General features: G+C 41.0%; 1 protein-coding gene, 1 long non-coding RNA gene and 1 pseudogene across 2 annotated transcripts in view; 2 read left to right on the forward strand and 1 right to left on the reverse strand.

The window, feature by feature from the left end:
* Positions 1-426: 426 nt before the first annotated feature.
* Positions 427-868, forward strand: LOC100982091 (high mobility group protein HMG-I/HMG-Y-like; annotated as a pseudogene).
* Positions 869-1,245: 377 nt separating this feature from the next.
* Positions 1,246-25,268, reverse strand: LOC134728829 (uncharacterized). Its single transcript, XR_010109662.1, has 3 exons — positions 25,149-25,268; positions 12,382-12,718; positions 1,246-6,826 (listed from the first exon to the last, which is right to left on the reverse strand). It is a non-coding gene; the product is annotated as an uncharacterized LOC134728829 (long non-coding RNA).
* Positions 24,981-25,700, forward strand: part of SGCG (sarcoglycan gamma) — a 167,029-nt gene continuing 166,309 nt past the window's right edge. Inside the window, exon 1 of the mRNA XM_034936448.3 lies at positions 24,981-25,419. The gene's annotated coding sequence lies outside the window, so the exon portion shown is untranslated. The remainder of the gene's footprint in view (positions 25,420-25,700) is intronic.

Consider the following 25,700-nt stretch of genomic DNA (forward strand, 5'->3'; position numbering starts at 1 on the left):
AATTGCTAATACCCATTAGTATTTAAAATGTATTTTTATATTTTAGCTATTTTATAAAATTCTTAAAATAAGTAGTTAAAAGTGGAAGGTAAAATCTAAGTAAATTTAATCTTTATTTTCAGAAGTAAAAACTAGGAAAGAAACTCTCCATATGTGTTTATATGGATTTATATCAATTTATAAAAATGCCAACATGATGATGATCTATAATGTTATTTAATATAAGCATTTCTAACAAAGAGGTAAATAAATGTAATCATGAGTGAACTTCTAAATGCAAGAGAAAACCACAGGAAAAGCTTTCATATTCATTACTAACGTTTCCAGTTGAAAACCAGAAAAGCATAAAATATACTCTTAAGAACCAGCTGAGTCCTCTAATTGGGACTCCGAGCCAGGGCTACTTCTGGCGCTGGCCCAGCTCCAAGAAGGCCATCCCAGCCATCACTCTTCCACCTGCTCCTTAGAGAAGGGAAGATGAGCGAGTTGAGCTTGAAGTCCAGCCAGCCCTTGGCCTCCAAGTGGGAAAAGGATGGCACTGAGAAGCGGGGCTGGGGCAGGCCGCGCAAGCAGCCTCCGAAAGAGCCCAGAGAAGTGCCAACACCTAAGAGACCTCTGGGCGACCAAAGGGAAGCAAAAACAAGGGCGCTGCCAAGTCCCAGAAAACCATCACAACTCCAGGAAGGAAACCAAGGGGCAGACCCACAAAACTGGAGAAGGAGGAAGAGGAGGGCATCTTGCAGGAGTCCTCGGGGGAGGAGCAGTGACCCGTGCATGGGATGGGACAGCTTTGCTCCACTCCCACTGCCCCCACCCCCACCCCTTCCCCAGGCCCACCATCACCACCACCTCTGGCTGCCACCCCCATCTTCCACCTGTGCCCTCACCACCACACTACACAGTACATCAGCTGCTGCATGGCGCCCTTGGGCTGAGTGGGGAGCATTCCCCTGGCCTAAGTTCCCAGCTCCCCCTGTCCACCCACACATACACACATGCCCTCCTGGACAAGGCTAACATCCCACTTAGCCGCACCCTGGACTGCTGCATCCCCACTCTCTTGGTGGTGGGGACATTGCTCTCTGGGCTTTTGGTTTGGGGGCACCCTCTCTGCTCCTTCACTATTCCCTCTGGCTTCCCAATAGTGGGGACTGGGAGGGTTCCCCTGGCCTGAAAAGGGGCCAGAGCCCCATATCAATCTGGCATACCCTACCCCACTGCCCTGGCAGCAGCAGGTGTGGCCAATGGAGGGGGGTGCTGGCCCCCAGGATTCCCCCAGCCAAACTGTCTTTGTCACCACGTGGGGCTCACACCTTTCATCCTTCCCCACCTTCCCTAGTCCCTGCACTAGGTTGGACAGCCCGCTTCGGCTACAGGAAGGCAGGAGGGGTGAGTCCCCTATTCCCTCTTCACTGTGGCTGCAGCCCCCTCACCCTCTGCCTGGGATCTGAGTAATATTGTGGTGATGGAGATGCAGTCACTTATTGTCCAGGTGAGGCCCATGAGCCCTGTGGCTGCCACCTGAGGTGGGCTGGGGCTGCTCCCCTAACCCTACTTTGCTTCCACCACTGGCCATTTCCCCCTCCTTAGATGGGGCACCAATAACAAGGAGCTCACCCTGCCCGCTCCCAGCCTCCCTTCTGCTCCTCCCTGACCCCCAAATTTCTGGTTCCATTTTTCCTCTGTTCACAAACTACCTCTTGATAGTTGTGTTGTTTTTTGTTCAATGTCGCATTCTTCGACATCCATCATTGCCGCTGCTACCAGCGCCAGATGTTCATCCTCATTGCCTCCTGTTCTGCCCATGATCCCCTCCCCCAAGATACTCTTCCTGGGGAGGAGGGGCTGGGGGATGGCAGGCTGGGTGACCGGCTACCCCAGTCCCAAGGAAGGTGGGGCCCTGCCTGTAGGATGCTGCAGCAGAATAAACAAGGGGGCCCTAATCTACCATAAAGGGTGTAGGGGCCACCTCCTCCCCCGTTCTGTTGGGGAGGGGTAGCTGTGATTTGTCCCAGCCTGGAGCTCCCCCTCTGGTTTCCTATTTGCAGTTACTTGTATTTAAAAAAATCATTTTCTGGGAAAAAAAAAAAAAAAGAAAGAAGGGAAAGAAAAAGAACCAGCAGAATTGATTAACATACTGAAAATGTTCAAGTTTGGTTCAAATTTTTACTTCAAAGAGCTTTTTAGATTTACAAAATGTCACGAATTATTTCAGAATTTAAAATAGAACCAGAATCTGGGCAGTATTATCAGTACATAATCTCATCAGATGCAGCTCTGAGAGTTCTATGAAGAAACTTAAAAATATTTCATCACCTAAGAAAGGATATATTATATAATCATTGTCCCAGCTTCAGAGTGCAGTCTGTTACATTTCTTGTCCTGGATGGTAATTTAATTTAATAATTTAATGATAACTATAATGTGCACATTTTGCTATAGCTTATAGCTGAGGTGGAATAGGAAAATGAAAGAGACACTTTAAAATAAAATAGGAAGAATGAACTCTGGCCAAGTTTACTGACTCAAAAGTAAGATGAAACTCTGGTTCATTTCAAAGCATATTTTACTCTGGGTCTGAAGGCCATAGACATATCTTGGCAATTTTACCTTTCATTCCTACAAAAATAAATGAATAAATTACTGAGAATCCTGAGCAAAAGCTGTGGTGAAAGGTACTTTTAAATTGCCATTAAATGGAGCAAAGATATTGCTCATAAACGCTGAAGCACTGGGTCTCTTCTTTTTTCTTGCTGAAAGGTCATCTTGCTGACTGTAAATTTGGTTCAAGAAACAAGGTATCTTGACGTTTGTTCCTATACCCAGAAAGGTAAACATCAAGTAGAGAGAGGTGCAGGATCGTCCTGCAGAGTGTGGAAAGCTCAAGTGAAGGCTCATGACACAGCTCAAAATGGAGCTTCTCCATTCCAGCAAACCCCACCATGCTCACAGATTCATTTCCAGGAATCTGTGTCCCCATCCCCATCCTAAACATCCTAAACACTCCAGCTGACACTGGGCATTGGAGGTCAAGAGTAAACATGCTGACATGCTGCATCTGCTTGACTTCTGTGGCCACTTTACTTTGTTAAGTGTCAATGTCATGAATCTTGCAGTGCATGTGTGGGTAGGTATGCCATGGCTTCCACTCACAGTGCAAATTACCCAGGGAACCCGGGCTTAGGGAGTGTGGTCAAGGATTTGTCAGCTCCAATTCTGGATCACAAAACACACACCAGCCCATATTCAGAAAGCAGCGTGTACATCAGCAGTTTTCTCTCTTCTTTGGCCTGTTAACAAATGCTATGGACTAGATCTTCTAAAATTGGGATCTTGGTAGTTATGGCACTTGCAATAAAAGGCGAAAAATGAGATAATTGCCTAAACCTTACCGATCCATTTTTTCCCCTGGTTGTTTTCAAGGCTAGTGTGATTGCATTCTGGTATGAATGGTGGCATAGTATAGTTAGCAAAGGAGCAGGTGAAGGCCCACTTTGCCATTACTATAATGTTATTCAGTGTGGAAAGAAGGGAAGCACATTTTCCTCCTTTAAGTTATTCCCAACAGTTGGAAAAATGATATTCTTTTTTTTTTAAGAAGGAGTCTTGCTCTATTGCCCAGGCTAGAGTGCAGCAGCACAATCTCGGCTCAAGGCAACCTCCACCTCCCGGGTTCAAGCAATTCTCCTGCCTCAGCTTCCTCAGTAGCTGGGATTACAGGCGCCCACCACCATGCCTAGCTAATTTTTGTGTTTTTAGTAGCGACCCGGTTTCACCATCTTGACCAGGCTGGTCTCAAACTCCTGACCTCATAATCCACCTGCCTTGGCCTCCCAAAGTGCTGGGATTACAGGCATGAGCCACTGCGCCCAGCCAGAAAAATGATATTCTTAATAGGTATGTATACTAATACTAAAACTAGGAAACTAGAATGATACTCCAAAAATGCTAGAAGTGCTTGAATTAGGTTAATCAATGTTGCAATTTGTTTTCATATCTCTATTTTCAACATGCTCTATAATAAGATCAAGTTATTTATATGATTTATAAAATAAGTGTGCTTATATATTACATATGAAAATTATGTTCTCAAAGTAATGGAATCAAAATTCCATATTTATCCATATGTATATACCCATATATATACATACATATTTAGCTAGCTAGTTAGTATGTTAAGATTTTCTTACTAGAATAGTAGAAATGCATGCAACATTTTCTATATTAGCAAACAGAATAACCTAATTTTAATGCTATCATTGATATTGTCATTTTAATTTTTGTTTCAGTTATGTACATGTATGTAATTGCTTCACAAATCCTTTCTTTTTTTCTTTTTTTTTTTTTGAGACAGAGTCTCACTCTGTTGCCCAGGCTGGAGTGCAGTGGCCCTATCTCCGCTCACTACAAGCTCTGCCTCCCGGGTTCACGCCATTCTCCTGCCTCAGCCTCCCGAGTAGCTGGGACTACAGGTGCCTGCCACTGCGCCCGGCTAATTTTTGTATTTTTAGTAGAGACGGGGTTTCACCATGTTAGCCAGGATGGTCTCGATCTCATGGCCTCGTGATCCACCCACCTTGACCTCCCAAAATGCTGGGATTACAGGCGTCCATATTTGTCTTATCAATACATCATAAACACCTCTTCAAGTCACATAAACTTACCTCATCATTTTACTGACATTCCACTGTACAGCTATATATTAATTCATTTAATCAATGCCTTATTGATTGGACATTTCAGTTGTTTACAAATTTACACTACAATTAATAATGCTATGACAATCTCAAAGTTTATCTTTGCAACATTGTCAAAATATTATATTAAGAAAAATCCCTGGTAGTATTAATGGAATCACTGTTCCAAAACGTATTTTAAAAAGCTTTTGATGGATTTGTCTGTCAACTAATTTGTCTTCCAGAAGCATTGTTTCAATTTTAAAAACTCATATTGGCCGGGTGCCCTGGCTCATTCCTGTAATCCCAGCACTTTGGGAGGCCGAGGCGGGCAGATCACGAGGTCAGGAGATCGAGACCATCCTGGCTAACACGTTGAAACCCTGTCTCTACTAAAAATACAAAAAAATTATCCGGGCGTGGTCGTGGGCGCCTGTCCCAGCTACTCAGGAGGCTGAGGCAGGAGAATGGTGTGAACCCGGGAGGCAGAGCTTGCAGTGAGCCGAGCTGCGCCACTGCACTCCAGCCTGGGCGACAGAGCGAGACTCTGTCTCAAAAACAAACAAACAAACAAAACCTCATATTAATAGCTTATGAAACTGTCTTTTGTCCAAAACCTTTTTTTTTTTTTTTTTTTTTGAGATGGAGTCTTGCTCTCTCGCCCAGGCTGGAGTGCAGTGGCCACAATCTCGGCTCACTGCAACCTCCGACTTCTGGGTTCACGCCATTCTCCTGCCTCAGCCTCCCGAGTACCTGGGACTACAGGCACCCACCACCAAGCCCGGATAATTTTTTTGTATTTTTAGTAGAGACAGGGTTTCACTGTGTTAGCCAGGATGGTCTCGATCTCCTGACCTCGTGATCCGCCCGCCTCGGCCTCCCAAAGTGCTGGGATTACAGGCATGAGCCACCGCGCCCGGTCATGTCCAAAATCTTTATAACACTGAATATCATCATGTTTTTCAATATCTGCTAAAAGAAAAATTAAGTAATATATCTTGTTTTTGTTAGCAATTCTTTAGTTAGTAAAATGATGGGATAGTTTTCCTTACATCCATTGGCCATTTATGCTTCTTTGTGTATGCACTGCCTGTTCATGTCATTTGCCATCATATTAATAGTTTGTAATTGCACATCATTTAACCTCTCTTTCTCTCTTTTTTTTTTTTTTTTTTTTTGAGACGGAGTCTCGGTCTGTTGCCCAGGCTGGAGTGCAGTGGCGCGATCTCGGCTCACTGCAATCTCCACCTCCCAGGTTCAAGCAATTCTCCTGCCTCAGCCTCCAGAGTAGCTGGGATCACAGGCGCCTGCCACCACACCCGGCTAATTTTTGTATTTTTAGGAGAGACAGGGTTTCACCATGTTGGCCAGGCTGATCTCGAACTCCTGACCTCAGGTGATCGCCCACCTCAGCCTCCCAAAGTGCTAGGATTACAGGCATGAGCCACCACGCCTGGCCTTAATCTCTTTTTTTAATGCTTTATTCTTTAAAATTCCAGTGCTTAGGACAGTGCTTCCTTATCAGCCACCCTTTGCACTTATAAAGGGCAACTTCCCTGAGAGAGAAGGATTCTCCCATCGATTTCAGGATATATATCCCCCCCTGCGCCCTGCCTACCAATGCCAACTGTGGTGGGGGCTTCTGACAACCAAAATGCCCCCACTCACTTCCAAATACTCCCCAAGAAGGTCAGAGCACTGCCCCTTTGGGTAAGAACCATTTAATTGGATATTTTTGCTATCTAATTTCTAGTTTTATTCCACTTTAATTAACAATTTTAAGTAACATTCTTACCATGTTTTAACTGTGAAAATTCTACTTTTGGTAAATTATTGAGTTTCACCTTATAGCTCAGTACATAATGTCCTTGTTTTTTCAATGATCCATGGTCATTCAAAAGCATTCATATTTCCTAATGATGGGTTATCACCACTGTCAAATACATGATTCAGTTTCCATGTCATGATTCGTGTCAATAAACTTGAGTGGCCTGCTTCCAACTTCTGTCTCAAACAGCTGAGCTGACTCAGTCCCAAATCGAAGGCTTTACTGGGTGTCTGAGAGCATATGTTGCCTGGAACCTCATCACATTGAGAAGTCAGCTTCAGCAGAGACTGGAGAATCTAGTTTTGAGCTTTCCTGCCTCTTCCTGTTAGAAGAGGATAGGAAAAATTTTGAATTAGAGAATCCAGAGTCCATCATATTGCCATTGTACTTATAATTTTTTGATGAGCTTTTGTTAAATGATACTTATTTTTTAAACAATTATTTCCCCTTTTTCCCCTTCATTTCCCCCCTCAGATGGGCAGCCAATTATACTAGTCCTATTTTTCACAATTTAAGATTTTGGAAGTCATACAGCCAATTTTAATCTAATTATCATTATGAAAAATACATTTCCCTATCAACATAAAGAACCAAATAGGGCCGGGCACGGTGGCTCAAGCCTGTAATCCCAGCACTTTGGGAGGCTGAGGTGGGTGGATCAGGAGGTCAGGAGATCGAGACCATCCTGCCTAACACGGTGAAACCCCGTCTCTACCAAAAATTCAAAAAATTAGCCAAGCATGGTGGCAGGCACCTGTAGTCCCAGCTACTCGGCAGGCTGAGGCAAGAGAATGGCATAAACCTGGGAGGCAGAGCTTGCGGTGAGCAGAGATCACGCCACTGCACTCCAGCCTGGGTGACAGAGGGAGACTCCGTCTCAAAAAAAAAAGAAAGAAAGAAACAGACTACACATGGTGGCTCATGCCTGTAATTCCAGCAATTTGAGAGGCCAAGGAGGCGGATCACCTGAGGTCAGAAGTTTGAGACCAGCCTGACCAACATGGTGAAACCCTGTCTCTACTAAAATCACAAAATTAGCTCCACGTAATAGCAAATGCCTGTAATCCCAGCTTGGGAGACTGAGCAGGAGAATCGCTTGAGCCCAGGAGTCGGAGGTTGCAGTGAGCCAAGATCACGCCACTGCACTCTAGCCTGGGCAACAAAGAGAGACTCCCTCTCAAAAAAAAAAAAAAAAAAAAAAGCAGACATTGGGAGACAGCAGTGAAGAGAATATTATAAAAATATTAAATAACATAAAGTTCTGTGTTTCTTACGGAAGAACCCACAAAAACTGTATTTTGTTTTGTTTTGTTTTCTTGAGATGGAGTTTCACTCTTGTTGCCCAGGCTGGAGTGCAATGGTGCGATCTTGGCTCGTTGCAAGCTCTGCCTCCTGGGTTCATGCCCTTCTCCTGCCTCAGCCTCCCCAGCAGCTTGGACTGAGAAGTGATAACGTACTAGCAGCCCTCGCTCACTCTTGGCGCCGCCTCAGCCTCGGCGTCCACTCTCGCCACGCTTGATGAGCCCTTCAGTGCGTCACTGCACTGTGGAAGCCCCTCTCCGGGCTGGGCGAGGCCAGAGCTGGCTCCCCCTGCTTGTGGGACGTGTGGAGGAAGAGGCGCAGGCAGGAACTGGGGCTGTCCATGGCACTCGCAGGCCAGCGAAAGTTCCGAGTGGGCACAGGCTCAGCAGGTCCCACATGCAGAGCGGCAGACCAGCGGGCAGTTAAGGGGCTTAGCACCCGGACCAGCAGCTGTGAAGGGTGTGCCAGGTCCCCCAGCACTGCCACCTGCCCACACTGCCCTTGAATTCTCGCCAGTCTCAGCTGCCTCCCCACAGGGGCAGAGCTCGGAACCTGCAGCCCACTATGCCTGAGCCCCCTGCCATGCCTGAGCCCCAAGCCATGGGCTCCTGCAAGGCCAGAGCCTCCCCATGGGCACCTTCCCCTGCTCCACAGTGCCTGGTCCCATCAACTGCCCAAGGACAGAGAAGTGTGGGCATGCAGGGCGGGACTGGTGGGCAGTTCCAGCAGCAGGCAGCTCCTCAGGTGGCTCTGGTGCGGGACCCACTAGGTGAAGCCAGCTGGGCTCCCGAGTCGGTGGGGATTTGGAGAACTTTTATGTCTAGCTGGAGGATTGTAAATGCACCAATCAACACTCTGTGTGTAGCTCAGGGATTGTAAAGGCACCAATCAGCACCCTGTCAAAATGGACCAATCAGCTCTCTGGAAAATGGACCAATCAACTCTCTGTAAAATGGACCAATCAACTCTCTGTAAAATGGACCAATCAGCAGGACGTGGGTGGGGCCGGATAAGGGAATAAAAGCCGGCTGCCCAGGTGGCAATGGCAATTTGGTCCACTTCCATAGGATGGAAGCTGTGTTGTTTTGTTCTTTTCAATATATCTTTGGGTTTTCATTGTCTTTGTTAGCTGTAACATTCACTGCAAAAGTCTGCAGTTTCACTCCTGAGACCAATGAGAACCCACTGGGAGGAACGAACAACTCCAGATGTGCCACCTTAAAAGCTGTAGCACTCACTGAGAAGGTTTGCAGCTTCACTCCTGAAACCAGCAAGACCACAAATCCGCCAGAAGGAAAAAACTCGGAACACATCTGAACATCAGAAGGAACAAAGTCCGGATACACCATCTTTAAGAACTGTAAGGTTTATCGCTAGGGTTGGTGACTTCGTACTTGAAGTCAGTTGAGACCAAGAACCCACCAATTCCCGACACAAGACTACCTGTGCCTACCACCAAGCCTGGCTAATTTTTTGTATTTTTGATAGAGACAGGATTTCACCATGTTAGGATGGTCTCCATTTCCTGACCATGTGATCTACCTGCCTTGGTCTCCCAAAGTGCTGGGATTACAGGTGTGAGCCACTGCACCCGGCCCCGATGTCTGCTTTTTAAAAATATTGAAGCATATTTCTAGAGATAATATATGATGGTGTAGTTTTATAGTTCTCACACGTTTGGTGTTTCTCGTTATCAAGCATAAGCGGTATAGTAGCAGAAGTCAAAAATCCTGTCCTAAACCTGCAAATCTGTTTACCTTCTAATATTTATCTTTATTTTACTTTTTTAATTTTATTTTTTATTTTTGAGATGGAGTCTCGCTCTGTTGCCCAGGCTGGAATGCGATCTCGGCTCATTGCAAGCTCCACCTCCCAGGTTCTGGATTCACACCATTCTCCTGCCTCAGCCTCCCGAGTAGCTGGGACTACAGGTCGCTGCCGCCACACCTGGGTAATTTTTTTTTTTTTTTTTTTTAGTGGCGATGGGGTTCCACTGTGTTAGCCAGGATGGTCTCCATCTCCTGATCTCGTGATCCACCCACCTCCGCCTCCCCAATTTCATTAGTAACAGTTATTTTTCTTTCTGGATGCTGTCAAGAATTTATCTTTGTAATAGCTAAAAAAAATTGAAATTATTTTCCTTAACTTTGCTAAAAATGGTAAAACTAAATATTTGCGTCTTTAAGAGAAATTTCCTTTTTTTCCTGCTGCTCCATTTTCTCTAGCAGCTCTACTTTTTTTCTCTGTCTCTGAACTCCTGTAATTTACTACTACTGTCTTTGAAATCTATCCTCTAAGCAGTTTGTCTTTTCTACACAATTGCCATGTCTTTCTTTTACCTTTATGTTATAAAGAAAATTACCTCCTTCAGTCTTAATGATTTTTTTTTTCTTTTTTACCTAAAGTGCTAATACCTGAACTTCCCACTTAGTGACTTTAGGTTTCTCTTCTAGTCTGCCAGATTTGGTTTCCATCAGACAGGCATAATGAAGACTTGCTCCCTCTCAAAGCGTCCCTCACATTAGAAGACAGCAGAGATTTTAGTGTGCTGTGATAGCAATCATAAATTATTAAAAGACAAAGAAAAATATCAAGTAATTTTTGAGTGAAAACATCAAGTAGATAAAAATTCCAAGAATGATATTAGACAAATAAATGGGAATGAAAAATGAATGATGGACCAAAGTAAAGGGAAAAAAGCTGGAAGAAACAAAGTGAAGAAAAACTGGGGGAAATGACACAAAAACACAAGAGACTAGGAAAGAAATAAAGTTGAAATTGTCTATTGATATAAAAAGGAGAAGCAGTAAAGAGAAGAGAGTTGAGAACGAATGGCAGTGACAGTGTATGGCAGTAGCATGTCTTTAGAAATTAACTTTGGTAAAACAATTTTTTAATTGTATGAAAATTGATAGAGTTAAGATTTAGTAAAATTAAGTAGTTGGCATGAGATCATGGCAGTAATTTTAGCTATTCTAAATTAAGATTATGGAATTTGAGAAAAAGATAGGGATTTCTCCTATGAAAAAGCCCACAAAATTACTTGGTAAACAGAAATAAATGTAAAAAACTTACAGGAAAATATCTAAAGACATATTAATACTATTTTATTGGATAAATATTTGTCTAGAAATAATACAGTTTAAGTTGCAATAATTACTTTTAGACACTGAGGTACACTTAATATACTGAAAAAGTAAAACACAAATGGTATTAGGCCATAAAAAGTCCATTCTGTTTCAGAACATGTCTCATTCTGTTTCAGAACATGTCTGACTTCTCCCAATATGTTGATGTACTTAAAGAACCTGGGTTATTAGCTTTTATTATCACATAATCAGGTTGAATTAAATAAAATGAAGAAAAATGTATTAGGTCTATAGAAAGGTAAGAACATTATAATATTTCAATGAAACTTCAAAATCTGTTGCTCTACAACAAATCATTTAACAGATCACCTGGAATTGGTATTAAGAAATTAGAGTAAAAAATGGATGTGAAAATTTTGAAAATTAAAATGTTAAAGCCAAAAGTTACTATGGCCATGGAATAAATTTCAAAGACAAATGGGCAAAGTTCGTTACACAAAATAACTAAGTTGAACAAAATAGAAAAGGAAGTGGCCACATAGTCATTGCATGAAAACATTATTATTATTATTATTATTAGATTTTTATTTTTTGAGACAGAGTTTCGCTCTTGTTGCCCAGGCTGGAGTGCAATGGCTTGATCTTGGCTCACTGTAACCTCCGCCTCCCGGGTTGAAGTGATTCTCCTGCCTCAGCCTCCCGAGTAGCTGGGATTATTACAGGTGCCTGCCACCACGTCCAGCTAATTTTTTGTATTTTTAGCAGAGACGGGGTTTCACTATGTTGGCCAGGCTGGTTGCGAACTCCTGATCTCAGGTGATCCAACTGCCTCGGCCTCCCGAAGTGCTGGGATTACAGGCATGAGCCACCGTGCCTGGCCAAAGACATTGATTATTAATGGTGGACTATTGGAACTCTAAAATAAATTTTCACTGCATTGCTCATTAGTTTCATTATTTATAGCAAAGAGAAATGCTTTGAAATAATTCAAGTTTAGCTATAAAAATTAAGACGTGAAGACTATCTGAAACATCTATCATATTTGATAGCTACAGGAATATTTTGAAGCATTCTTATTTATTATCTAATATATTTGTTGCACTATTAAAATACGACAGAAATAGTATTTAACTTGAAACACTGTCCTATGCCCATGAATTATGATTTGTAATATCATAGGTAGAGTTAACAAGAAAGTCACGCAGAATCTGTACATAAAAGGCCATGAATCAGAGAACTGTTATTTCTGAGTCAGTACCAAGTGACCCATAAACTTAAGGAGGCCTGTCTCAGCTTAAAAACCAGTGTCCTAGAAAAAACCAGAATGTGTAACTGTTGGAAACAGAAGCGTCATGCTACATGAGTTGAGCTAATTCAATGATAAAACAAATAAAGCTTTTTGTTTTGAAATAATGTAAAACTGGCTGATTTTTGAAGACAGAAAATAAAAGCAAGGAAAATCGAAGAATACAAGCTGGATACTGACCTGTGTGGTAGACTGCACTATTGTTCTGAACTGGTCATCATTCTCCCTTACTTTTAGTTTCTAAATAATTTAGAGGATTATACAAGCCCATCTGCAGACAAGTGAATTACAGCATCTTGTGAAGGATAAGCATATACATCCAGGCTCTGTTGATACCAGGTATGGGTAGGCGACTTGCCTTGATGTAGGAGTATACTTGTGTTAACATATGCCAGGTGGAACAGAAGCTTTAAGATCTATTGTGTGTTTCCACCAGCTCCCTTGATTTTTCCCAAATAAATCCAAAATTGTGATGCTTGGCACATCTCAAATAAGAGGTTCTCCTTTAACCTGGGTCCTGGAATGAGAAAAAATATGAAACAGAGCAGCAGAGAAGCCAAACTGCAATGGTTGACATATAACATGACAGAAAACTAAATATTTCTGAACTCACTGCCTTACAAAACATAATCATGCTATTAAAACTCACTGCTAATATTTTCAGGATGTGTCCTGTCATCCTCACCAGCCACTTTTTCAAACCATGCGTCTGACAATTATTGTGAAATCAAAGTCTGCTTTTTATGTAACTCAAACTTCTGCTTTTGAGATTTTAATATATACGCATAGGTTTCAGTCAGAGATATGAGTCATGAATACTCAGATCCAAATATATATAGCTCAAAAATAAACTGGCTACAACTTGTAAGGAGATTTAAATCCCCCTTTCCCATGCATTAACTATCAGCAGCTATTTCTTGGACAGCCTTCAGGGCTGCACACTCATGCTTCCAAAGAAAACCGTATGTTGCAGTCACTGTGATGCGTCTACCCATCCGTCTCAGCCTGCTGTTAACCATGTCACAGACCTGCCTCTGATTCTCCCACAACTTCTGACCCCCCGATTTTGTGTTACTTAGTTACCCAGGCCCAGAAACAGTTCTCCTTGAGTCTAAAGGCTCATAAAGTCTCTATTGAATAGTTTCATCAGGTTTTGTCTTGAGGAACTTTTTGACATGGAAACAGAAAAGTTCCCTTGTCCTCCTCGCAGGGCGGATGATAGGGGTGTGGCTCGCTTCTTCAGTGCCCCGCTGCCCAAACCGCTAGGGGAGCATACAGATGGGCAGGCTGTGGAGCTCCCATCCTAAGGCAGTGTCTAGGGGTGAATGTTTACAACTCCTGAAGCCCCAGTGGGCATGCTACAGGGTGCTCTTTTAGTTTAGCCATCTGTAGGCAGCTTGTGTTGGTCAGCTCAAGTAGACCCCTGCCTTATCACAAGGACAGAGGTATTTCTGTATCCCAGGTTCTTGCCTTGGTGTACCAGAATCGGATCACACGTGGGCTTGGAGAATGAGTGTAACGTTTTATTGAGTAGAAGTAGCTCTCAGCAGATAAGGGAGCCAGAAGGAAGATAGTTTTCCGCTGGAGTTGGGCCACTCTGCATCCTGGGCTCTCCTCGGCTGCCCCAGCCAAACTCCGCATGGTTCTGCTTCTGTCCATCAGTGTGACCTGCAGGCGTCATTCTGCTTCTGCCATCGGTGGTTGGTGGCCTGCTGGCATGCCAATACCTGTCTCTCCACATCCCGTGTATTCCTCTGCTGATGTGCTCCTCCTGCTGTTCAGCCGCCTATGTGTCTGCCTGCCAGGGTCTCGGGATTTTTAGGCACAGGATGGGGCGTGGCAGGCCAGGGTGGTCTCATCTGTCCTCACCTAGGTCCGTGGGGGTGGAGTCCTAGCTAGGGGTCACTCCCTCCTCTACCCAGCACTTCCTTTCTCCCTTCAGTATCATTTAAAGGGGCCATGCTCTTCCCTTCCCGAAGTGCCATACTTCCATATGGGCAGTACATGTTTAAATGAGAAAAAAAAAATCAAGGGCAAACATTAATTTTTCTAATAAAACATTAAAGGAATTTTTTTGAAATTAATTACCTACATAACTTGCTTTAATATTAACTTTCCTTTGGAGGAACCAATGAAAAGTGGCCCATACTAGCAAGTGTAATTTGAAAAAAAGAAAAGATGTTGCCATTTCTAAAAAAATAATAACTTACTAAATTCTAGGTATTGTGTTCTATATTTTGCATACCTTAATTCATTTATTTCTTAACACATTCCTATCATTTACATCTTAATTTTTACCCTCATGTTTTAGATGGGGAAAAAGAAGCATAAAGAATTTACAGTCTGGGCGCGGTGACTCATGCCTGTAATCCCAGCACTTTGGGAGGCTGAGGCGGGTGGATCACCTGAGGTCGGGAATTGGAGACCAGCCTGATCAACACGGAGAAACCCTGTCTATACTGAAAATACAAAATTAGCCGGGCGTGGTGGCGCATGCCTGTAATCCCAGCTACTCGGGAGGCTGAGGCAGAAGAATCGCTTGAACCAGGGAGGCGGAGGTTGTGGTGAGCTGAGCCATTGCACTCCAGCGTGGGCAATAAGAACAAAAACCGTCTCAAAAAAAAAAAAAAAAAAAAGAATTTACACAGCTTGCCATAGGTCGTAAGATCATACAATGACCAAATAGAAGGAGATCAGAACCCACAGTTTCTACACCCAGAGGGCCCCCTAACCTTACACTATGTGGTCTTTACATAATCAGAAAGTTATTAATATTCAGAATCATTGACATTTAGAACTATAGTAATTTCAGGTGCAGTGAGCCCACATGTTGTACAGTTAAGAAACACAGGACCATTCAAACCTTTAGCCTTTCTTGTAACACATTCCTGAATACTAAAAAAGCTGAGAAGAAAAAAATAGAGAAAGGAAATTTTTAAACATCAATTTTAAAAAATTAGTGTTAGGGATTTTTTTTAACAAGCATTTCAGTCACTGATGAAAATCCTTAGGCCCACAGAGGTAGCTGTTACCATAGAAAAGATTGTTAGATCTAAGAATAGAATTTGGATTAACCAGGACCTCTAGCATAAAGTTCAATGTTCTTTCATCACAGCGTGATGTTCAACTGAAATTTAAAGTCACAAATTTAAAGTTATAGTTTAACACATCACCTGTACCAATTTACATACAAATGTAGGCACAAGAAGAGCCCTTGGCTTGCAGACAGTCTTATAAAATATAGTGTTGAAGGGGGAAAAAAAAAGGAACCTTGAACATCATCAAAGGAATAAACAAATAAGAAAGGGGATGGATTTTACGGAAATGACCTGAGAGCTGACTCTTACTTCGTTTTAACTAAATAAGAAAGAATAAGAAAAAAGTGTACAGGTAAAAGCAGAATTGATGGCTTCCTGATCCTCTCTTTTCTGACTTCTGCAACTCACTGGAGCATGAGAGAAAAACAAAAGCTAATATTTTCATGTATATGCATTTTTCACAGCTTTACTGAAATATAATTCGCATGCCACACAAAATTTACCCATTTAAGGTACAGAATGAAAAAGGCTTTACTGTATTCACAGTTATGCAGCAGTCACCAAACTCTCAACTTAGAACATTTTTATTAGCCCCTAAATGTCTATTTTTCATATTATGTCTATTAATTATACTATCTGATCTTTTGTCATTGACTTCTTTCACCTAGTATAATGTTTTCAAAGTTCATCCATATTGTATTATGTGTCAGTAATTCATTCCTTTTATTGCTGAATAATATTCCATTGTATGGATATATCATGTTTTATTTATTCCTTCATCAGTTGATGTACATTTGGATTATTTCCCCATTTTTGCTGTTATGAATACTTCCAGTGTGCACATTTGTATGCAAGTTTTTGTATGGATTTGTTTTTATTTTTCTTGAATAGATAAATAGAAGAAAATTTGTGGGTCATCTGACAAGGCTATGTTTAATGTTTTGAAGCACTCCCAAATTGTTTTCCAAAATGGCTGCAACATTTTACATTCCCTCCAGCAATATATGAGTGTTCCAATTTCTTCACATCCTCACAAATTTGTGATTATTTGTCTTTTTTACTATAGCATTTCTAGAGGCTGGAAGTGGTATCATATTGTGGTTTTGATTTGTGTTTTCTAAATGGCTAATGCTTTCGAGTATCCTTTCCTATGTATATCTTTTTTGGAGAAATGTTCATTTTCAGTTAGCTCGTCCTTTTATTGAGCTCCTTATCAGATATAGAATTTGCAAATCTTTTGTACCATTTTCATGTTTTCTTTGGCTTTCTTGATGGTATAATTTGCTGCAGAAACATTTTTTATTTTGATGAGGCCTAATTTGTTTTTTCATTTGTTACTACTGAGTTTGATGTGCATAACAAGCTTTTGCTGGGCTCAAGTTCATAAAAATTTATGTTCTCTTCTGAGAGTTTTTAGTTTTAGCTCTTACATTGAGGCACATGATACATTTTTAGTTAAATTTTGTGTATGGTAGGAAGAAGGAGCCCAACTTTCTTCTTTTGTGTGTGAATATTCGGTTGTTTTATAAACATATGTTGATAAAACAATTCTTTTCCCATTGAATGCTCAATTAACCACAAATGTGAGAGTTTATTTATGAACTCAGTTCTGTTCCATTGATGTATATGTCTTATGCTAGTACCATATAGGTTTGTAGTAAGTTTCTAAATCAGAAATCATGAGGCCTCAACATTGTTCTTCTTTTTCCATATTACTTTCTCTGTTTTGGTAATCTTCCATTCCTATATGACTTTTGATACTAGCTTGTCCATTCTTTTGAAGCTAATGAACTTTATTTTTTATTGACATATAATAATTGTACATATGCATGAGGTACAGTGTGATGTCTGCATACATGTATACACTGTATAATCAAATCATGTTCATTAGCATATTTATCACCTTAAATATTTATCATTGCTTTGTCATGAGAACATTCACGACAAAATCTTCTCTTTTAGATATGTGAAATATACAATGCATTATTGTTAGCTATAGTCACTCTAGTGTGCAAAAGAGCAGCAGTACTTATTTCTCCTGTCTAACTGTAACAGTTCACTTGTTGACCACCTTCTCCCCTTCTCCCCATTCTCATTATTCTCCTCAGTCTCTGGTAACCACTGTTCTACTCTCAACTTCCATCAGTCAATTTTTTTAGATTCCACATATGGGTGATATCTTGTAGTATATATGTGTCTCTGTGCTTGGCTAATTTCACTTAACAAAATGTCCTCCAGGCTCATCCGTATTGTCACAAATGACAAGATTTCATCCTTTTCTGTGGGTGAATACTATTTCATTGCATATAATATTCTCTTTATCCATTCATCTGTTGATGAGCATTTGGCTTGATTCCATAATCTGGCTATTGTGAATACTAATGCAACAAACATGACAGTGCAGATGTCCCTCTTCGACATATTGATTTCATTTCTTTTAGACATAAGCCCAGTAGTGGGATTGCTAGATCATACGTGTATTAGTCCATTCTCATGCTGCTAATAAAGACATACCAGAGACTGGGTAATTTATAAAGGAAAGAGGTTTAATTGACTCACAGTTCAGCATGGCTGGGGAGGCCTCAGTAAACTTACAATCATGGTGGAAGAAGAAGCAAACATGTCCTTCTTCATGTGGCAGCAGCAAGGTGAAGTGCCAAGCAAAAGGGGGAAAAGCCCTTTATAAAACCATCAGATCCAGTGAGGACTCACTATCACAAGAACAGCAGCATGGGTGTAACTGCCTCCAAGATTCAATTACCTCCCGTTGGGTCCCTCCCAAGACACGTGGAGATTATGGGAACTACAATTCAAGATGAGATTTGGGTGGGGATACAGCCAAACTATGTCAATATAATTTGCCTTTCTTGGATGTTTAGCGAGGTTGAGCATTTTTTCATATGCTTCTTGGCCGTACATTGATTTTTCTATCTATATGATCTGTCCTTTGCTGAAATTAGGGTGTTGAAGTGCCCTACTATTATTTTATTGCTCTCTATCACTCCCTTTAGATCTACTAATATTTGTTTCTTTGGGGAAAAAAAAAGCAGTTTTTCACCATTAAGTATGATGTAATGTTAGCTATAGGTTTTTTATAAATGCCCTTTATTGAGTTGAGGAAACTTCTTTCTATTTGTAGTTTGTTGGATATTTTTATTAGAAAAGAATGTTTCATTTTGACAAATGGTTTTTCCATGTCTATTAAGATGATAATTTGTTTTTTGTCCTTTATTCTCTAAATATGGTTAATTACAATGGATGGTTTTTAGATGCTTTACATTTGTGGGATAAATTCCATTGGGTCATGGTGTATAATGCTTTTTAAACTTTTAAAAAAATTTTTTAAGGTTAGTCAAGTAAAGCAGTGGGAGTGGAGAAGGAACAAAGAAATCTGTAACCGGCTGTGATCAGTTATTTGTGTCACCACTGCATTTGGAGCAGCCGGTCATGGTGTATAATGCCTTTTATATGCGCCTAGATTATGTTGGCTAGTAATTTTTATTTGTAATATTCATAGTATTTTTATTTCTATATTTGCAAGACACATTGGCCTGTAGTTTTATTTTATTGTGAGGATTTTGTGTGGTTTGATTTCAGGGTAATACTCACCTCACAGAATGAATTGCTAAGTGTTCCTCCTTGTTTATCTTTTGTAAGAGTTTGTAAAAAATTTATATTGATTCTCCCTTAAATGTTTGGTATCATTCACCAGTGAATCTATACAGGCATGGGCCATTCTAGGAAGTTTCTCCATTTAGTAATTCGATCTCTCTACTTCTATTTGTATTGAGACTTTCTATTTCTTCTTGAGTCAGTTTCAGCAGTTTCTATCTTTGTAGGAGTTTGTCCATTTTATCTAAGTTACGTTGTTTTTAGACATAGAGATGTTCATAGTATTCCCTTATAATCCTTTTGCTTTTTAAGGTTGATAATGATGTTTCCTTTTTATTACTGATTTTTATAATTTGAGTATTCCTTCTGTGTGTGTCTGTCTGTCTGTCTCTCTCATATCAGTCTATCTAAAAGTTTCTCAGTTTAATCTTTTATAAATATTAGTTCCTTTTTCTATCATTTTTCTATTTTTCCACTATTTTTATTTCATGTATTTCTAATATAATCTTAGTACTTCCTTCCCTCTACTTGCATTATATTTTTTGTTTTTATTTTTCAAGTTTCTTCAGGTAAAAGGTAAAGTTAGAGATTTGAGATTTTTCTTGTCTCTAGTATAGGCATTTATAACTAAACATTTTCCTCTAAGCACTGCTTTAGCTGCATCACATAGGTTTTCATATATTCTGTTTTATTTTCATTTATCTTAAAGTATTCTTTTCCTTATTATCAAGTATATTACACATGTATATATTAGAGGCCCAACAATAGAATTATATATACATTGATTTGTGCAATTGATTTGCATATCAATTAAGAGAAGAAGAAGCATACTATTATACTGTCTTTTACAATGACCTATGTAATACATTTACTAGTGGTGTGTGTGTGTGTGTGTGTGTGTGTGTGTGTGTATTTGAATTAATGTCTTTCTTTCAGCCTGAAAAGCTTCTAGTGTTTCTTGCAAGTCAGGCCTACCCATCTTTGATTCTGTTGGAGGGTCTTTAATTCTTAACCATGGTTTTCAAAGTTCTTCGAACATATTTAAAATAGACACTTTGAAGTCTCTGCTGAGTTTAACATCTCAGAAACCATTCCTATTGCCTGCTTTGTCTGCTGGATATGGGTTACACTTTACTGGTTTGTGTGTATGTATGCATATTTGCATATTTCATCATTTTTGGGAAACTGGACATTTTTCATAGTGTATCATAGAAACTCTGGATTCTAATTCCTTCCCCTCCATCCCCAGGGTTTGTTCTTTGCTTCCTTGTTTACTTGTTTAATGATTTGTTTAGACTATTTCAGAGAAGTCGATTTTCCCCTCACATGTAGCTTGTAACAGGCACTCATATGGTGCAACCTTGGGCATGTATACAGTATTCCTGACCAACCCTCCCCATATTCCTGTGATGTTTGCTAGGTTTGCATTGATTGTTTCTCTCCCTGATCTCCCTGTTAAGCATCTGGCTGATCTGCCTTTATTAGTATTACACCAGTTCTTAGCCTTTACTAATTGTTGGCTGATTCCTCTAATATTTTTGACAACATCTGGAGCATAAACTGTACCATAATTTAATTTAATTACAGCCCAGTCCCCTTTTCATGGGTAGTCTTTGAGACCTCCTGCAACTCTAGGAGGACTCTTTTTTTGTGACTTTTTTCCTGATTGTCTCTTAATCTTCCAGCTGGTCTACCATTTAGCTTTTTGCTATCATAAAGCTAGCAGTCTTCTCTTAATTGCTTACTGCCAAGCTCTCCATTGTTTTTCGTAGTGAACTTCTCCCCCATTCTGTTTCAAATAAAATCAGCTATGAAGTCCTCTATTCTTAAAGCCTCCCTCTCCCTCTAGGAAGAAACTTTGTTCCACTGCTCCAGAGCTGGTGGTGGGGACAACAGCCTGCTTCTCTCAGAGTGACATCCCTGCTTCGTGAGCAGGACACTGAGTGGGGTTAGTAGCCCTTGTTCTTTTCAGCTTGTCTCTCCCAATATGGAGCCTCGGCCTCATGTGTGGGCTAAGGCGGGGGTAGTAGTTGTCCAGTATTCTTCACCTGACACAATTTGAATAGAACTTCTACCTTACAGTGGTGGCTGGGTAGCAGGTGGCTGGTTAAAGCCCCAGTACTTTCATCCACACTTGACTACAATGGAGTTTACATACAAGCTTTGGTGGACTAGGCATGAGAATGATGGAGGCCAACCACCTCTGGAAAAAAACAAAATCCTGGACTGGTAACTGGGGTAGAGGGAGTCTATCTTCTTGGCCACACCTACCAAGAGTACAGCTTCCGTCACACTGAGTTGGGGGTGGTGACTGAGTGGGTAGTTGTTCAAATGCCACAAACTCACACTGTTTTTACCAATATTTGTTCGATTTTAGAAATAAATATTTCTCCATTTGCTGTATGCCCTTAGGGTGATTCCAGAGGCTTTAGTTAGTTTTAAAAAACAACAACAACAATTTTCAGTAACCAAAACAGGATGGTACTGATATAAAAGTAGATACATATACCAATGGACCAGAACAGAAATCACAGAAATAGGCCAGGTGTGGTGGCTCATGCCTGTAATACCAGCACTTTGGGAGGCCAAGGCGGGAGGATCACGAGGTCAGATCGAGACCATCCTGGCTAACTTGGTGAAACCCCGTCTCTATTAAAAAATACAAAAAATTAGCCGGGTGTGGTGGCAGGTGCCTGTAGTCCCAGCTACTCGACTGAGGCAGGAGAGTGGTGTAAACCCGGCAGGTGGAGCTTGCAGTGAGCCGAGAATACGCCACTGCACTCCAGCCTGGACAGAGTGAGGCTCCGTCAAAAAAAGAAGACAGAAATCGCAGAATAAAACCAAATATTTATAACAAACTATTATTCAACAAAGCATACAAAAACATAAACTGGGGAAGGCATACCATGTTCAATAAATGGTGCTGGGAAAACTGGATAGCCACATGTGGAAGAATGAAACTGGATCTCTTTCACCAACTACAAAAATCAACTCAAGGTGGATCAAAGACTTAAATCTAAGACCTGAAACCATTACAATTCTAGAAGAAAACTTAGGAAAAAACTCTTCTGGACATGGGTCTAGGGAAAGAATTTATGACTAATACCCTAAAAGCAAATGCAGCAAAACCAAAAATAAATACATGGGCCTAATTAAAGTAAAAAGGTTCTGCACCACAAAAGAAATAATCATCAGAGTAAACACACAACCCACAAAGTGGGAGAAAATATTTGCAAATTATGCATCTGACAAAGGATATTAGTCCAGAATCTATGAGGAACCGAAACTAATCAAAAAGGGAAAAAAAAAGGCCAGGCGTGGTGGCTCACGCCTGTAATCCCAGCACTTTGGGAGGCCGAGGCGGGCAGATCATGAGGTCAGGAGATCGAGATCATCCTGGCTAACACGGTGAAACCCCGTCTCTGCTAAAAATACAAAAAATTAGCCGGGGGCGGTGGCGGGCACCTGCAGTCCCAGCTACTCGTGAGGCTGAGGCTGGAGAATGGCGTGAACCCGGGAGGCGGAGCTTGCAGTGAGCCGAAATAGCGGCACTGCACTCCAGCCTGGGCGAAAGAGCGAGACTCCCGTCTAAAAAAAAAAAAAAAAAAAAAACCCCATGTAAAAGTGGGAAAATGACATGAATAGACATTTCTCAAAAGAAAAATGTACAAATGGCCAAAAACACGAAAAAATGCTCAACATCACTAATCATCAGGGAATTGCAAATTACAACCACAATGAAATACCACCTTACCACAGCCAGTGTAGGTATTTCTAAAGCGTCAAAAAGCAACAGATGTTGGTGTGGATGTAGTGAAAAGGGAACGCTTATACACTGCTGGTGGGAATGTAAATTATTATAACCTCTTTGGAAAACAGTATGGTGATTTCTCAAAGAACTAAAAGTAGATCTACCATTCAATCCAGCAATCCCATTACTAGGTATCTACTCCAAAGGAAAAGAAGTCACCATATCAAAGAGACACTTGCACGCATATGCTCATTGCAGCACAATTCACAATTGCAAAGATATGGAACTAACATAAGTACCCATCAACTGATGAGTGGATAAAGAAAATGTGGTACATATATGCCATGGAATACTATTCATCCATAAAAAAAAAATAAAATGTCTTTTGCAACAACTTGGATGGAGCTGTAGGCCATTATTTTAAGTGAAATCACTCAGGAATGAAAAAGCAAATACCGTATGTTCTCACTCATAAGTGGGAGCTAAGCTGTGGGTGCACAAAGGCATGCAGATTGGTAGAATGGACATTGGAGACTCAGAAGCCAGAAAATGGGCAAGGGATAAAAAACTACATATTGTGTACAATGTATACGGCTCTGTGATGGGTGCACTAAAACCTCAGACTTCACCACTCTACAATTCATCCACATAACTATTGAAATTTAAAAATTACATCATCAGAGGCTGCGGCAGGAGAATGGCGTGAACCCAGGAGGCAGAGCTTGCAGTGAGCCAAGATCGCGCCACTGCACTCCAGCCTGGGCAACAGAGTGAGACTCTGTCTCAAAAAGATAAAAAATAAAAAAATAAAACCAATTACATTATCAGAATTTTAAAAAATAAAGTTCATTACAGCTAAAAATAAATTTCAAAATAAAATAAAAATAGTTTGATCAGGTAGAGTTGTTTCATCGGGGAGAGGATCTACAGAGATCTGCATGTCACCATTCCAGTGCTTTTCTTTGATTTTTTTTTTTTTTTTTTTTTTTTTCCCTGAGATGGAGTCTCCCTCCATTGCGCAGGCTGAAGTGCAGTTGCACCATCTCGCCTCACTGCAACTTCCACCTCCCGGGTTCAAGCGATTCTCCTGCCTCAGCCTCCTTGCTTTTCTTATTTATATGTACTTTCATATATCCTTTTAAAAGTTATCTTTCTGTTTTACAATATAAACAATATATTGGCATTCACAGAAAATATACAATAAATTCATAAACGCATATAACTTATAAATAAACATACATGTATTGAGTTGCTCAAAATTCTTATTACTGGTAAGATGTTCAGTCCAGTCTGGAGATGGTATCCCTTGCCCACACCCCTGGTTGTTTTCATACACCACTTCGGATATATTTAGCTTTCTATCACGGGACTCATAAGTTCTCTAGATCCCCACTGCGATCGTCATCACCAGCACAAACTGTTGCCAATAATTTATTTCTAAGCCAACAAAGGAGAAGTTCTGGCTCTGAGATCAGATTAGTTTTGGCAATTAAAACACATTAATAACTTTTGAATTCTTTGGCAGAAAAATTAAACTGCAACCTTTACTGATTAGTACGGACATTTTTAGAGTAATAATTCACAATATCTGTCATTTGCTGCCTGTGAAATATGTAGGAAATTATTAATATACCCTTAATAATATATCTCTATATCCATCTTGTTTATCCTTTGCTCCTTGAGGGGGATATTTTTAGAAAATGATTATCACTGTCTATCAACTATAAGAGAGAGAAGTAGAGAAGTATTGCACTGGACACTTCTGGAAAATTGGCTTTTCTCGTTTCAATTTCTACCTTTGCAAAAGTTTGCTTTTAAAAAGTGTAATCTAGAAGTTGTAAACATTTCTGCCTTGCAGTTATCCATTCTGTTACTTTAAAAACATTTTAAAACGGTCCAACATCTTTATGTTTCTACTTGGTCCCAAATATGGTACCAGATTTTTATTGTAAAAAATCATAAAATACTCCGGCATGATCCTTTCGGGAATATATTTGAAAGTTTACCTCCTTAGCACACTCACCAAACATCTTCGGATACCCATACCATTCACACAAAGCTGGTAAAACCAAGATGCTCCCCCGTGATGCATGTGTACGGAGAATGTCAATGAATAAATAAGTGAGTGAAATACACAAGCACTAATTAGAAAACTGTATTGAGAGGTGAGCCCAGCTGGACTTCCTGGGTGAAGTGGGGACTTGAGGAACTTTCCTCTCTTACAAGAGGATTGTAAAACACACCAATCAGCCCTCTGTAAAACACACCAAGCAGCGCTCTGTAAAACACAACAATCGGCGCTCTGTAAAACGCACCAATCAGTAGGATTCTAAAAGTAGCCAATCATGCGGAGGATTGAAAAAAGGGCACTCTGATAGGACAGAAAGGCAACATGGCGGCGGCAGCATAAGGGAATAAAAGCTGCCCCCTACGCTGGTTGGAGTCTCCTTTCACAGTGTGAAACGTTTGTTGTTTTGGTCTTCACAATAAACCTTGGTACCGCCAACTCTTTGGTCCGTGCCATCTAAAAGCGCTGTGACACTCACCGCGAAGGTCCCGGCTTTATTCCTGAGACCACGAACCCACCGGCAGGAACCAACTCCAGACTACTATGTGCTACAGAGAACTTCTTCAGGCCTTGAAAATAGAACATAGTAAAAAGCGGCTTCTTTGTCATGGATCAGCAGTCACTATTTCCCAGCTCGCCTCCAAGAGCTAACTAAAGTGCAGCATAAACTGCATGCGGCGTTGTTTTCACCACAGCACACCCTTCGGGGTGCCTCCTAGCGGCGGACGGAGAACTAGCATTGCGCGAGAGTGAGTAAACTGTGATAAACCCAAGGGGTTTGCGGGCGACAGGCTGGGTGGCAAGACTTCTAAAGGCTCGCAAATGGAACCACTCCCTCCAGAGGGACTATCTAAATCTCCTCTGGTGCTGACCCTTTCTGACAGTAAAGGACCAGGGCCAGAAGTGTAAAGATTGTGGTCCCGCGCTCCAAGCCCAAGATGCGTTCAGCAGGAGTAGTTGGGTTGGAAAGAAGGCACCCAGCGTCTGCAGCGAAGGACTCGGGTGGGAGCGAGAAATGTCCCTGCCCAGT

Source organism: Pan paniscus, chromosome 14 (genome assembly GCF_029289425.2).
Source record: "Pan paniscus chromosome 14, NHGRI_mPanPan1-v2.0_pri, whole genome shotgun sequence".
NCBI classification, from domain to species: Eukaryota; Metazoa; Chordata; class Mammalia; order Primates; family Hominidae; genus Pan; species Pan paniscus.